The following is a 13,546-nucleotide window of genomic DNA, read 5'->3' as shown; positions in this document are numbered from 1 at the left end:
CAACCTTAGAAACAAAAAGGTTTTTACAGTAATTGACCTTCGAAGTGGTTTCCATCAAATACGACTCAGATCATCGGATACTGAGAAAACGGCGTTTTCCGTGAACAGCGGAAAGTATGAGTTTCTTAGACTACCGTTTGGGCTGAAAAACACTCCCGCTATCTTCCAGAGAGCCCTTGATGATATCTTGCGTAAGCACATCGGTGTTATATGTCTCATATACATGGATGATATTATCATCTTCGGGGAAGATGATTCATCCTCATCTTCGAAATATGGAAACAATATTTAAAACCTTGGAGGAAGCGAATCTAAAGGTCCAGCTAGACAAGTGCGAGTTCCTGAGGGACTCCGTGGAATTCCTTGGATTCGTTGTCTCCGCTGAGGGTATCAAAACCAATCCTCAGAAGGTTGAAGCGATCGCGAGATTTCCTCCGCCGAGGACCTTAAAAGAACTACGGTCGTTTCTAGGCATGGCGGGATATTACCGACGGTTCATCATCAATTATGCTAAATTAGCCAATCCCCTTACAAAGCTCTTAAGAGGGGAAGAAGGGCGAATATCCAAGAATATTTCCAGTAAAATACAGGTTCACCTAAACGATGAAGCGCTAAAAGCTTTTAACAAAATTAAAAATTCTCTCATGTCACAGAACGTGATTCTATGCTATCCTAATTTTGAGGAACCATTTGAGCTAACGACTGATGCTTCCCAATACGCTATTGGCGGCGTTCTTTCACAACACGGCAGGCCGATCACCTTCCTTTCTCGCACTCTGGACAAAACAGAGGAAAACTATGCAACCAACGAAAAGGAAATGCTGGCTATAATATGGAGTCTGAAATCTTTACGAAACTTCCTTTACGGGTCGAAAAAAGTAAGAATTTATACCGACCACCAGCCCTTAACGTACGCCCTAAGTAATAAGAACTTCAATATGAAAATGAAAAGATGGAAGTCCCTCCTGGAGGAGTATGATTACGAATTATATTACAAGCCTGGAAAAGTGAATGTAGTTGCAGACGCCCTATCACGACCACCGATAGAATCCAAGGTTAACACTATGTCCGCTAGCGTTCACAGTGACGAGAGCTCTTCTCATAATCTTATACCAACAGTCGAAACGCCCTTAAACGTATTCAAAACTCAGATCGTTCTTAATATTGGGGAACAAACGGCATACCGATTGGAAAAACCCTTCCCTAATTATTGGAAACATGTATTCTTCGAGCCGCAGTATACTAGTGAAAACATTATAGGTATCTTTAAGCGATATCTCAATCCTAATGTCATCAACGGATTGAGGACAAGTGAGGAAGTAATGGGGCTTGTACAGTACCCGCTATACTTCAGTAGCTACAAAATCAGGTATACGCAAAAAGAGGTTCAGAATGTCCAAGAGGAGTCGGCTCAGGATGAGATTATTATCAAGTATCACACTAGGGCGCACCGAAATTCTAAAGAGAACTTGTTGCAAATTATCGACAAATATTATTTCCCAAAAATGAGCGCGAAAGTAAAAAGAATAGTTAAGCAGTGTATCACCTGCAAAGCTAACAAGTACGACAGACATCCCAACAAACCAGTCCTGAAACCTACACCCATTCCCGAATTTCCAGGCCACACCGTGCACATTGACATCTATCTAGCAGAACGCCATTCGATACTAACAACCCTTGACAAATTTAGTAAACTCGCGCAAGCCAGATCCATCAAGTCCAGGGCCATTGAGGACGTACGGAAGCCATTGAGGGAATTATTACTATTTTACGGGGTACCTAAACAAGTCGTAATAAACGGGGAAAAATCTTTGAACTCTGCATCTATCCTTTTCATGATGAGAGACCAGCTGGGGATCGAGGTGTACCGAACCCCTGCTTACAAGAGTGAGGTGAATGGACAAGTCGAGAGTTTCCATTCGACTCTCTCAGAGATAATGAGATGCCTCAAAGCGGACAATGTCCAAAGGACATTCGATGAGTTGCTAGAACGATCAGTGTATGAATATAACTCAATTATCCATTCCGTCACGAGAAAGAAACCTCTTGAGCTTTTTTATGGTCGGATAGTGTCAACCAGCCCCGAACAACTAGAGAAATCTCGTAGGGATAATGTAGAAATTCTCAAAAAGAAACAGGAAAAAGATCTAGCATACCACAACAAATCTAGGCAAGCTCTTAAGGACTATGAGGTAGGACAGGAAATTTTCGTGAAAATCAATAAACGTTTAGGCTCTAAATTGACAGCTAAATATAGAAAGGAAATAGTAGAAGAAAATAGACCAACTACTGTGTTAACAAGAAGAGGCAGAGCAATTCACAAAAGCGATATACGTAATTAATCTTCTCTTTTAGGCTTCTCCTTACGACCATAGGTGCTGAAATACAAATAATAGATTACACGAATTCCGAACTGGCAATTTTAAAAACGGGAACAGCAAGAATCCAAAATGGCAATTTAAAGCTCATACACTTTTTCCGACTGGACCAATACACGAACTTCTTCAATAATGTCTCATCTTTACTAACAGAACACATTCCAAAAACAAATCCCTACCATCCGTTGTTATCTCACGAACTTTCGCAAATTAAGAGTCTAATCGAAAACATGGAGGTAAAGCAGAAGAAAGCGAAACGATCCTTAAATTTCATTGGATCTGCTTGGAAATTTATCGCAGGTAACCCCCACCACGATGATTTTGTTTTATTGAAAGGAAAGTTAAATGATCTCTTGGAGAACAGTAACAAACAGGTAGTAATAAATAGGGAATATAACGAAAGGATTAATAAAATCATCAATGTTACAGACAAAATTTTGAATATGCTAAAAAAAGATAAAATATTTGAGAACACTTTGGCCTTAAGCACAGAATATTAAATTAGAATTGTAAAGGAAGAACTTTTAAATGTAGTAGAATCAATCAGACTAGCAAAATCAAATGTAGTAAATTCCAATATCCTTTCGAGAGAAGAAGTAGAAACAATCATAGAAAGCCTTACCGAAATGTAGAAGATATTCTAGAATTTGCAGATGTTACCGTCTTCCATAATAGTACGCACTATTTTTATATTATCAATGTTCCCAAAACGCACAATGTAAATTATGAAGAATTCCTAATTAAACCAGTAAAAAGAAATAATGTCATAAATAGAATCGAATATGAATACATTTTGAAAAATGGAGTAGACTATTTTGGTATTGTAGAAAAATGCAAAAATTTTAATAGCTTGTCAATATGTAAGGATAATAATGTTAGAAATATTAGTCACACAACGTGTATCCCACGGTTATTCAAAATCAGCGAAGCAAGATGCAACAAGACCAATGGCCATCATGTTCCACTCGTAGAGGAAATCGCAGCAGATACTTTGCTATTTAACGATTTTAAAGGAAAGGTTGATATAAATGATACCGAGCAGGATCTTTGCGGTACATACTTAATAAAATTCAAGAACATTACGATAACGGTAAACAACCAAAGCTATAGATCATTGGAAACTACCAACATACAACTCCTGCCACCCCTGTTACATGTTGGGGTAGAAAAGGATGAATTAGTCGAAATTCTCTCTATGGAATTGATCAAGGAAATGCATATCAATAATACTAGACAAATAAAGTTACTTGAAGCAAAAAAGGAAACCGACAGGTGGATAACGTATAGCTCCCTTTCGATTATCTTCATATTTCTGGTAGTAGCAAAATTATTCAGCATTTTCAAAGGATCCACAAAAACAAGAGTAGTTATTGAACCATCCTCAAAATCTCAACTTAAACCTACAAACTTACCGCAAAATACGCCGTCAAATCCTTCGTCAATTTCGTTACCGAACCTAATGATGAACTTACCATCGAAGCCGTCCGTCAATGTTCCAGCGGTGAGCATGCAGCTGAGCGAGATGGATGCAAAAAATTGTGCCGATCCAGGATTACGACAAGAACATCGAAGCCTGTATCGGACGCCATTGTATTAATATCGTATGAGGACATACGAACTAAGAGGGGAAGAGTCAAGGACACTTGCACCAACATTCTTAATTCAAATGTCCCCAATGACCTGTAACACCGGTCACTCAACCCCATTAGCAACGTACCCACCGTAGACACCTGTGTCATCAAATTCATCCATGTGTCTATCGAAACATGATCCATTGGAATTCTCTTCTACGAAAACGTTAAATTATTTTCCCAGTGAAATGCAATTGCAGCGTCAGCACCAAGGTGACAATTAGACTTAAGAACGAAATTGTAATCAGTCTTAAACCAAACGTCGTTAAATAAAAATCTTTTTTTTCGTTTAAACAAAACATAAGAATTTAATTTACATATTGAACCCATGCACTTATTCAGATTCATTGACCCAATTATCTGGGTGGTCGAGTGAGTTCAAGAATCGGGTTACCCGCGACCCATCGATGGATATGCAATATAGTGGGGTAAGTTATTGATGACCATGCAACGTACTCTGTACTATCCTCAGTAAAACAAAAATAAAATGCTGAGATCAGGGAAAGAGATAAATAGAGTATAGTTGGAGTTATTCTACTATGCTAAATCCTACCTGATCTCTCTTGGTGACAGGCCCCGCGACAGGTCGACCAAGAAAATGCATAGAATGTCGTTACAAACATGATGATCGGATTAAGTCACAGGCCTCGGAGAAATGCTAGGGCGTCCACCTCAGTCGACGCGGCAGGACGGGCCCCGGTCCTGTCGAGAAATGGGCAAGGGTTCTTGACGCATGGACGGCGTCAGGACGTAAGCAAGTTAGTCCGCACACAACGAACAAAACAAATACGTGTCTGCACGCTAAATGTTGGTACCCTAACTGGAAAGACCGAGGAACTCGCAAGAGCCCTTCGGAAAAGATGCATTGACATCTGCGCTCTGCAAGAAACCCGATGGTCTGGTTCCAAAAGCTGCGACATTGAACGCGAACGCGGTAAAAATGGCTACAAACTTCTCTACTTTGGTAACCCACACACTCAATATGGTGTTGGAATTGCCATCTCAGAGGATTTCCGTGATGCCATTAAAGAAGTCGAACGATTTGATGATCGGCTGATGAAGCTCACCATTATATCAGCTGATCGCACTATTCACTTCTTCACCGCGTATGCACCACAGACAGGCCGACCTGATGCCGAGAAAGATGCCTTTTGGCAACTTCTCAATGAAAAGACTTGTCACGTGCCTGCTGACGATTACATAATCATTGCCGGCGACCTTAATGGTCATGTGGGTGAAAAGGCAGACGGTAACAGGTGCCATGGAGGAAAGGGGTTCGGAGCGCGCAATGAAGGTGGCGAGCGTATAATCGATTTTGCGGACACCCATGACCTTGTACTTATGAATACATGGTTCATCAAACGATTGTCTCATCTTCCCACATTTTATAGTGGGAACAATAAAACGCAAATCGACTATATTCTCATAAGACGTCAACATTTTACCACTGTCATTGATTGCAAAGTCGTTCCCTATGAGACCATCGCACCTCAACATCGGCCGTTGATTGCTGTCCTGCGAATTAAGCCACCGATAAAACGGCGTGAGGAACGCACTGGCCCGCCGCGCATTAAATGGTGGCGATTTGGTGAGAAGAACGAAGAAACGGTCTCACTCATACGATTGCCAACCATTACGAATGTGGAAGAATCATGGAACCAAATGAAAGACACGATCCACAAAGCGGCCTCTGCAACCCTCGGGGTCACCAAGCCGAGTAAGCGGTACATCAACCGAGATACTTGGCTTTGGAATGATGATGTTGAAATGAAGGTCCGTGAAAAGAAACGCCTCTACCACAAATTTCTCGACGATAAAACGCCTGCTAATTGGCAAATTTATAAGAATGCCAACCGGGAAGCAAAGAAAGCGGTCGCTGTCACCCGAGCGAACCATTTCAAAAATCTTTACGATAAACTGGACACTCGGGATGGCGAGAGAGATCTGTACCGACTTGCTAAAAGCCGTGATGAACGCACACAGGATATCGAACACTTCTGTTGTGTTAATGACAAGAACGGTACTTTGCTTACTGATCGCCGAGCCGCCACGGATAGATGGCGAGAATACTTCGAGCAGATTTCAACTGAAGAATTTGCTCATCCTCCACTTCCACAATCATTGCCGACATTTGGAGCAGTTCCACCAGTCAGCGCAACTGAAGTCGAGGAGGCAATAAAACAAATGAAATCGGGGAAAGCAACAGGACCTGACGACATCGCATCTGAGCTCTGGAAAGCGAAGAGCTGGGACCCAACACCGTGGCTGAGTGAATTCTTTAACCGGGTTATTCAGGAAGGAAGAACACCATCTGACTGGCAAGAAAGTACCACTGTTCCAATATGGAAAAAGAAAGGTAGCCCAGCAGAATGTTCAAATTACCGTCCGATCCGGTTACTTTCCCATACCATGAAGATTTTTGAACGCATTCTTGACAACCGTATTCGCGAAATCGTTGAAATAACCGTGAATCAAGCCGGATTTGTCAAGAACTGCGGAACTACTGACGCAATACACGCTGCGCGGTTACTCATGGAGAAACACCGTGAGAAGCATCGCCCTCTTTACATTGCCTTTCTGGATCTAGAGAAAGCGTTTGACCGTGTACCACACGAACTCATCTGGTACGCTTTACGACAACACTTCGTGCCAGAAGAACTCGTGCGCTGGGTTCAATTGCTCTACCACGATCCGAAAAGTAAAGTTCGAAGTATGGCGGGTGTATCAAAACCGCTTCGTGTCTCTGTTGGAGTTCATCAAGGAAGTGCCCTCTCACCACTCCTCTTTGTCCTTGTTATGGACACCGTCACACGGGATATCCAACGTCCAGCGCCCTACACACTGCTTTATGCAGATGATGTTTTCCTAGCGTCTGATAGCAAAAATGATCTCGAGCAACTTGTTCAAAAATGGAATGATCGCCTCATGCAACACGGTCTCAGATTGAATTTAAACAAAACTGAATTTTTGACGACCGATCCCCATGAAACAGGCACAATCACTGTCAGCGGCAGTGATCTGCCCAGATCTGAGCGATTTAAATACCTCGGGTCAACGCTATCAGCCAATGGAGAACTGCGTTATGAAATTGCTTCACGCATTAACGCAACCTGGATGAAGTGGCGTTCCACAACTGGTGTCCTTTGTGATCGACGTATCAACGAACGTCTCAAATCTAAAATTTACCGCAATGTCGTCCGTCCAGTCGCTCTCTATGGTTCTGAGTGTTGGCCGACCATAAAAGACAATGAACGGCGTCTCGCGGTAATGGAGATGAAGATGCTACGTTGGACTAGTGGCGTCACACGTTTAGATCACATCCGAAATGAGGATATCCGCGATCGTTATGGAGTTGCACCGATCGTGGAAAAGTTGCGAGAGAGGCGTCTTCGATGGTATGGTCACGCAATTCGTGCAAACGAGAATTCACTTGCAAAGATTGGTCTGAACATCGAAGTCGATGGTAAACGACCAAAAGGCAGACCTAAGCAACGGTGGCTTGATACGCTGGATGGGGATCTGAAAGCCTCGAGATTGCACCCAGATCAGGCATTCGATAGAGCCAAATGGCGAAGCCGATCACGACGAGCCGACCCCGCTTGTGAACGGGACAAAGGCTGAAGAAAAAGAAGAAGTCAAATATATACAAGAGAAATGCAATTTTGAATAAATGATTATTATCTCACAAACAACTGTTTGGTTTAGATCCCTGTATCTTCGCAGCGCAAGCTCGATTTTTGTGTCCTTAGCCAGATTCTCCTTGCGGGCAAGCTAATCAAGAACAAGCACTGGTTGCGAAGCAATATTCGCATAAGGTCCACTGTAGAAATAACGGCAAATCGAAATTGTCTTTGACAGCAAGGATGGTGCCATCCTATCTGCGTCCCAGCCGCTTTGTTAGATAGGTATTCTGTGCATCTTAGAGATACCTAGATTGATACTTATCATTATTCCATTCTTAGCAACCAGAAACAGAACTTATTACATGGGAAAATTAACGGCACCAGACGTTAGGGGACCGAAGCAAATTACCATTGAAGAATACAAGAAGCGGACAGCGAAGTAAAGAGGCCACAATATCAGCTACCCCCATAACCGACCAAGGGGAGGTAAAAAGACTGGGCTGAAGCGCGAACAAGCGAAACTCCACAGGTTCATAAAAAGTTCATTGGGTGACCAACGAAAAGGTTTGAGAACCAGGTGGCCCAATTAAAATAACATGGGGGGGGGGGGGGGGGGGGAGACTGTCCGGGGTGCGTATCAGCAAATTAGGCATCTTAATATGTCGGATGCCAACTATTTCGCAACTTGGGATCTCTTGACGAAGAGATACGACAACAAGCGCATTATTGCCCAATCATTTTTGGCCCAGTTTTGGAACATGCAAACTGTGGTAAACGTCGAAGGCATCAAAAGAATGATTGATAAGACCAACGAGCTGATCACGAATTTCCAAGACTTGAAGGTTGACTCATTCGACGCAGTGATGATGTTCATTTTGCAGAGCAAGCTTGATCTAGAGTCGAGAGCAGAATGGCAACGCAAAATTGGCGCCACGACGGACGTACCTAAGTTAGAGGCGTTCCTAGAATTCATGGAAACCCAGTACCACATCATTCAAGAAGTGAACAAGTGCTCATCCTTTAAGAAGTCCAGCAAAATGGGGATCCATACTATTATCCATAAGAATACGAAAAGTTCACACTGTGTAAATCAGGCCACAGTTTATACAAGTGCCCGACGTTCCAAGGCTACACCATAGACAAGCGGAGCGAAGTGGTTAAAGCAAGCAACTTGTGCTTCAACTGCATGCATGCGCATCGAGTCTACGAATGCACATCGAAGGCAGCGGGTAAATTTTCCGGAAAGAAACACCATTCTATGCTGCATCCTACGACTACGGAGAAGTCTGAAGCTCCGAAAAAGTCAAACCCGAACCATTCTAAACAATCCAAGAGCAACGTCGTGAATCGGGAAAATATGTGCACTAATAGACCAAGGCTCCCAGAATTCCTTCATTTCGGAATACACTGCAAATTTATTGGGGTTGAAACGAGAGCGTGTTTCAGTGATCATACCCGGAATTGGAAGTGCAACCAGGAAATGTAGAGGACAAGTACTAATAACCATGAAGGAAAAATGGTCAAATGATGAAATAAGTACCATCGCATTAATCATTGATACAATGATAAAGCCTCTTCCTTCTGTGACGATACGCAATGATTGTGACATTGGGCTGACTCTTGCAGACCTAGCTGATCCAGATTACAGAACTAAGAGCAGAATCGATGCTCTCCTTGGAGCAGATATATACGGGAATATTCTGTTGGACGAAATCATTCACGGAACCCCAGCAGCACAAAAAAAGGAAGATCGAATGGATTCTCTCTGATCCGATAGCAGCTCCACCAAAAGACAATATTAGCATCATTTTTGTAAATACCAACGATTAGGACAAAGGACTTTGTTTAAGCGATTTCCCACAAGCAATCGATCGCGTAAGTCCGCATCAACAGCGTCAGCAATCATCGGCAGTGATTGCTGCAAGGTCAGCGTACGTTGCTGACTGATCAAGTATCACAATAAACAACAGCAACCTTGCCCATGTGCTAATGCACAACATGCACATGTGCTAATGTGCAATATGCAAGCGATTCCGGAGTTCTGTTGGATTCGTGTTGGAGTTCTTTTGGAATCGTGTTCGGAGTCTTTTTCATCGGATACGGAGATTTTTTTTGGATATTAAGTTTGGAGCAATCGAGCAGCTAGGATAGGTAGAAAGTTAGTGGTAGATAAGCAAAAATTAAATAAAGTATTAGAGAAACCCGAAAAGAGTGTTTGTGTCTTTATTGGAGCCGCTGGAACTTCAGAAACAATTGGTAAGACCCTAACTTTGTCCTTTCCACAGCCTTACTTGACAGCGAGGGATAAAAGAATCAGGACTCCATCGCTCCCAAGGGATAAGCGCGCAAAGCTAGATACTTGGCTGGACTTGGGTGCGAACTGCGCTCTATTAGGATACTTCCCAAACAATTGGTCCGTCAAGCCGGATAGGATACCAAATTAGGATCCTTCAAGTAAGTATCTATAAATTAAAATTTATAAAATAGTCAATTGTAATAAAATTTGTTTGTGCAAATTGTTGTTAATGAGTGCGTAGTTTACAAACGTGTTAGTGTGCCGCCGCGACAATACTGAACGGTTCATATAGTACATCGGTAAAGTTATCGGTGCTTTGTTTGTGCTGGAACAACATAGGAACGTTCAGACCAAAGGAAAGGTCCTTGTAGTGTTGCGTCTCCTACGTTTTCAGTGCACCATTTTGTTGTTACGTGGGCGCGTTCAGACCAAAGGATAGATCCTTACAGTGTTGCGCTTCCCACGTATTCAGTGCCCCGTTCAGAGTATTGCCATTGCGGAGTGGAAATCACTAATTATTGTTGTTGCGGCGCTCAAATTAGAAGCGCAAAATTATTGATATTGCGGCGCTCAAATTTAGGGCGCAAAATTATTGTTGTTGTGGCGCTCAAATTTAGGGCGCAGAATTATTGTTGTTGCGGTGCCTAAATTAAGGGCGCAAAATTATTGTTGTTGCGGCGCTCAAATTTAGGGCGCAGAATTATTGTTGTTGCGGCGCTCAAATTTAGGGCGCAAAATTGTTGTTGTTGCGGCGCTCAAATTTAGGGCGCAAAATTATTGTTGTTGCGGCGCTCAAATTTAGGGCGCAAAATTATTGTTGTTGCGGTGCCTAAATTAAGGGCGCAAAATTATTGTTGTTGCGGCGCTCAAATTTAGGGCGCAGAATTATTGTTGTTGCGGCGCTCAAATTTAGGGCGCAAAATTATTGTTGTTGCGGCGCTCAAATTTAGGGCGCAGAATTATTGTTGTTGCGGCGCTCAAATTAAGAGCGCAAAATTATTGTTGTTGCGGCGCCTAAATTAAGGGCGCAAAGTTATTGTTGTTGCGGCGCCTAAATTAAGGGCGCAAAATTTTTATTGTTGAAGCGCTCAAACTTAGGGTGCAAAATTATTATCGTTGAGGCGCTCAAATTTAGGGCGCAAAATTATTGTTGTAACGGCGCTCAAATCAAGAGCGCAAAATTATTGTCGTTGCGGCGCCCAAATTAAAGGCGCAAAGTTATACTATCGCCGCGGAGCTCGGTATTATCGCGATCTTCAAATTTAGCCAGAATGGAGATTCAGGCAATTATTGATGCCCAGCAGGAAAGGGTCGCAAAACTTGAAAGTGTGCGGGAGTCCCTAGTCAAACTCCGGCAAGAAAAAAGGACGCGAGAGCGTTTTGCTGCGGCATGGGAAAAAGTGCAACAGCTTTATTGGGATTTCCTCGCTGGCCACAGCCAACTTCTTCGCCAAAACGATTCTAAGGACATTGTTTATTTCCGAGAAAATAAACTATCCGTTATGATCGGTATTTACAATGCTACTAAGGAGCTGATTGGGCGTGTTCATCGCGATCTCATTCCCGAAAGCTCTCCCGTCGATGTAGAAATCACGGGCGGAAGGGTAACATCAAGTCCGCGCCCCGGACCTTCAGTCGAGCTTAATGAAGCTCAAGGGGAGTCGGAGGACGCGACAAAACAGCCGGAAAACTTGTTCTCTAGAGAATGGTTTCCCAGGGTTCGCGATGACTTGAACATACCTTTTGGTGACATACCGTTGCCGTCAAGAGGCTTCGGGCTAAGAAGCTCCGAGACCGAAGGCATTCCTTATTGGAATCGCGGCCATAGACCTCGTCCTTGTCCACCAGTCCCTGATATTCCTTCGTTTGATGGGGACCTTCGTCACTTTGAGTCTTTCCGTAGTATTTTTCAATCAGTTTATGAAGGATCTGATATTGGGCGAGCTGAAAGGCTAATGATGCTGCAGAGCAAATTAAAAGGTGATGCGAGGAGAGTCGTAGAGCACTTAGGAGTGCATGGGGAAAACTACGATAAGGCCTGGGAACTTCTGGAACGACGCTACAGTAATCCTTGGGCGCTGGTTGAAAAGGAGATCCAGGCCCTCATAGTTCTTCCCCAGATAGTATTACAAGACCGCAGTACCATTGGAAGGGCACTTGATACAATGCGCTCAGTGGTTCAAAACCTGAGGAAAGCTGGGTTCAATTGTGATCAAGGTGTACCTTTCATACCTTTTATCCTTACCCGTAAAATGGATGTCTCCACCCGACGGGAATTTGACTCATTGCTTAAGCAGCCAAAACTTCCCGTAACAATTGATGATATTGATCTATTCCTGGAAAATAGATACATAGTTATGTCTCCTAATTGGGAGGGGTTGGGCGGACTCGCGAAGGTTCAAGCAGAAGAACATTCCGTTGCTAAGAAGGCAGAGACCCTAGGTGGTCGAAAAAAACCGCATAGGGAAATTTCCCTTGCCGCAAAAGCACAAGGGGGAAAAATAAAGCGTTTTCCATACTACATTTGTATGGAAGATCATCTGGTATTAAAATGTCTACGGTTAATAAACAGCAAGGACAAAGGGGATCTGCTCCGGCATTATGGTATATGTGTCTTCTGTGCCTCCCATAAGTACAAAAAAGGTACGGAATGTCAAAGGCGCTGGTAGTCAAGCGAGTTACCAAAGGGGGTCTTCCTCGTCCACCTAGGGGAATAAATTCATTGTTCACAGGCAAGAGGCTGGCAGATCCGGTTACAGATCACGCTTCGCATGTTCCGGTTCTTCTAGGTTCCAATGTCCTTCCTCAATTATTTTTGGAAGGAGTGGAAGTTGTGGAAGGATTTTTAGCGCAAAATACTCGATTTGGATGGGTAGTATCTGGTTCTGCAGCATTGCCTGCTTCTAAAGTTACGGCCTCATATATCTCAAGGATCGGCAAGCGTATTATCAGCTTAAGCGCCTCAGCAATTATCTTAAGGATTTTTGCTATATACTACAAGTACCCAACAGGAGCAAATAGCTGCATCACAGGAACGGGAGAAGCAAATGGAGCAAATAGCGAGAGCAATTCAGGCGCGGATGGAACAAGTGTTGAAAGAATTAAAGTATATGACAAGTTTCACGGGGCAAGGAGTAATTACCATTAACGAATTTATCGCAAACACGGAACATTACATCAGTGGAATCGGCGATTATGTAACCCACAAAGCGGCGGCATTACGATTCGTTTATTTTGAAAAAATACAAGGAGTGGCGAAGCAGGCGATACAGAATATCTAAGAAAAAGGAGAAGAAGGTAAAATTAAAACTAAGGTTCAAATCAGCGATCGAGAGCATTGATATCTTCACTCAACTCGTAAATGTACGAATTAATTCTGTAATTGGATTAATTGACGTAATTGTCAGAATTAAGGAGCAAAGTGAGAATTAATCGCGTATCATGGAGAGGAGCATTATATAAATCTAAAATATTTCGAATCTGTGTTAGTAAATCAAGTCAAAGAAATGACCCATTGTATGTTACTTGACAAAATCATAGATTTGAAAACAATTGATAGCATTTTTTAACGTGAATAACGTCTTTAAAATTACTTCCATAGGGACACAATCCAAAAAA

The sequence above is a fragment of the Hermetia illucens genome, chromosome 1 (assembly GCF_905115235.1).
Source record: "Hermetia illucens chromosome 1, iHerIll2.2.curated.20191125, whole genome shotgun sequence".
Taxonomy (NCBI): Eukaryota; Metazoa; Arthropoda; class Insecta; order Diptera; family Stratiomyidae; genus Hermetia; species Hermetia illucens.
The sequence above is the reverse complement of the archived record's forward strand: the minus strand, read 5'-3'. Positions refer to the sequence as shown.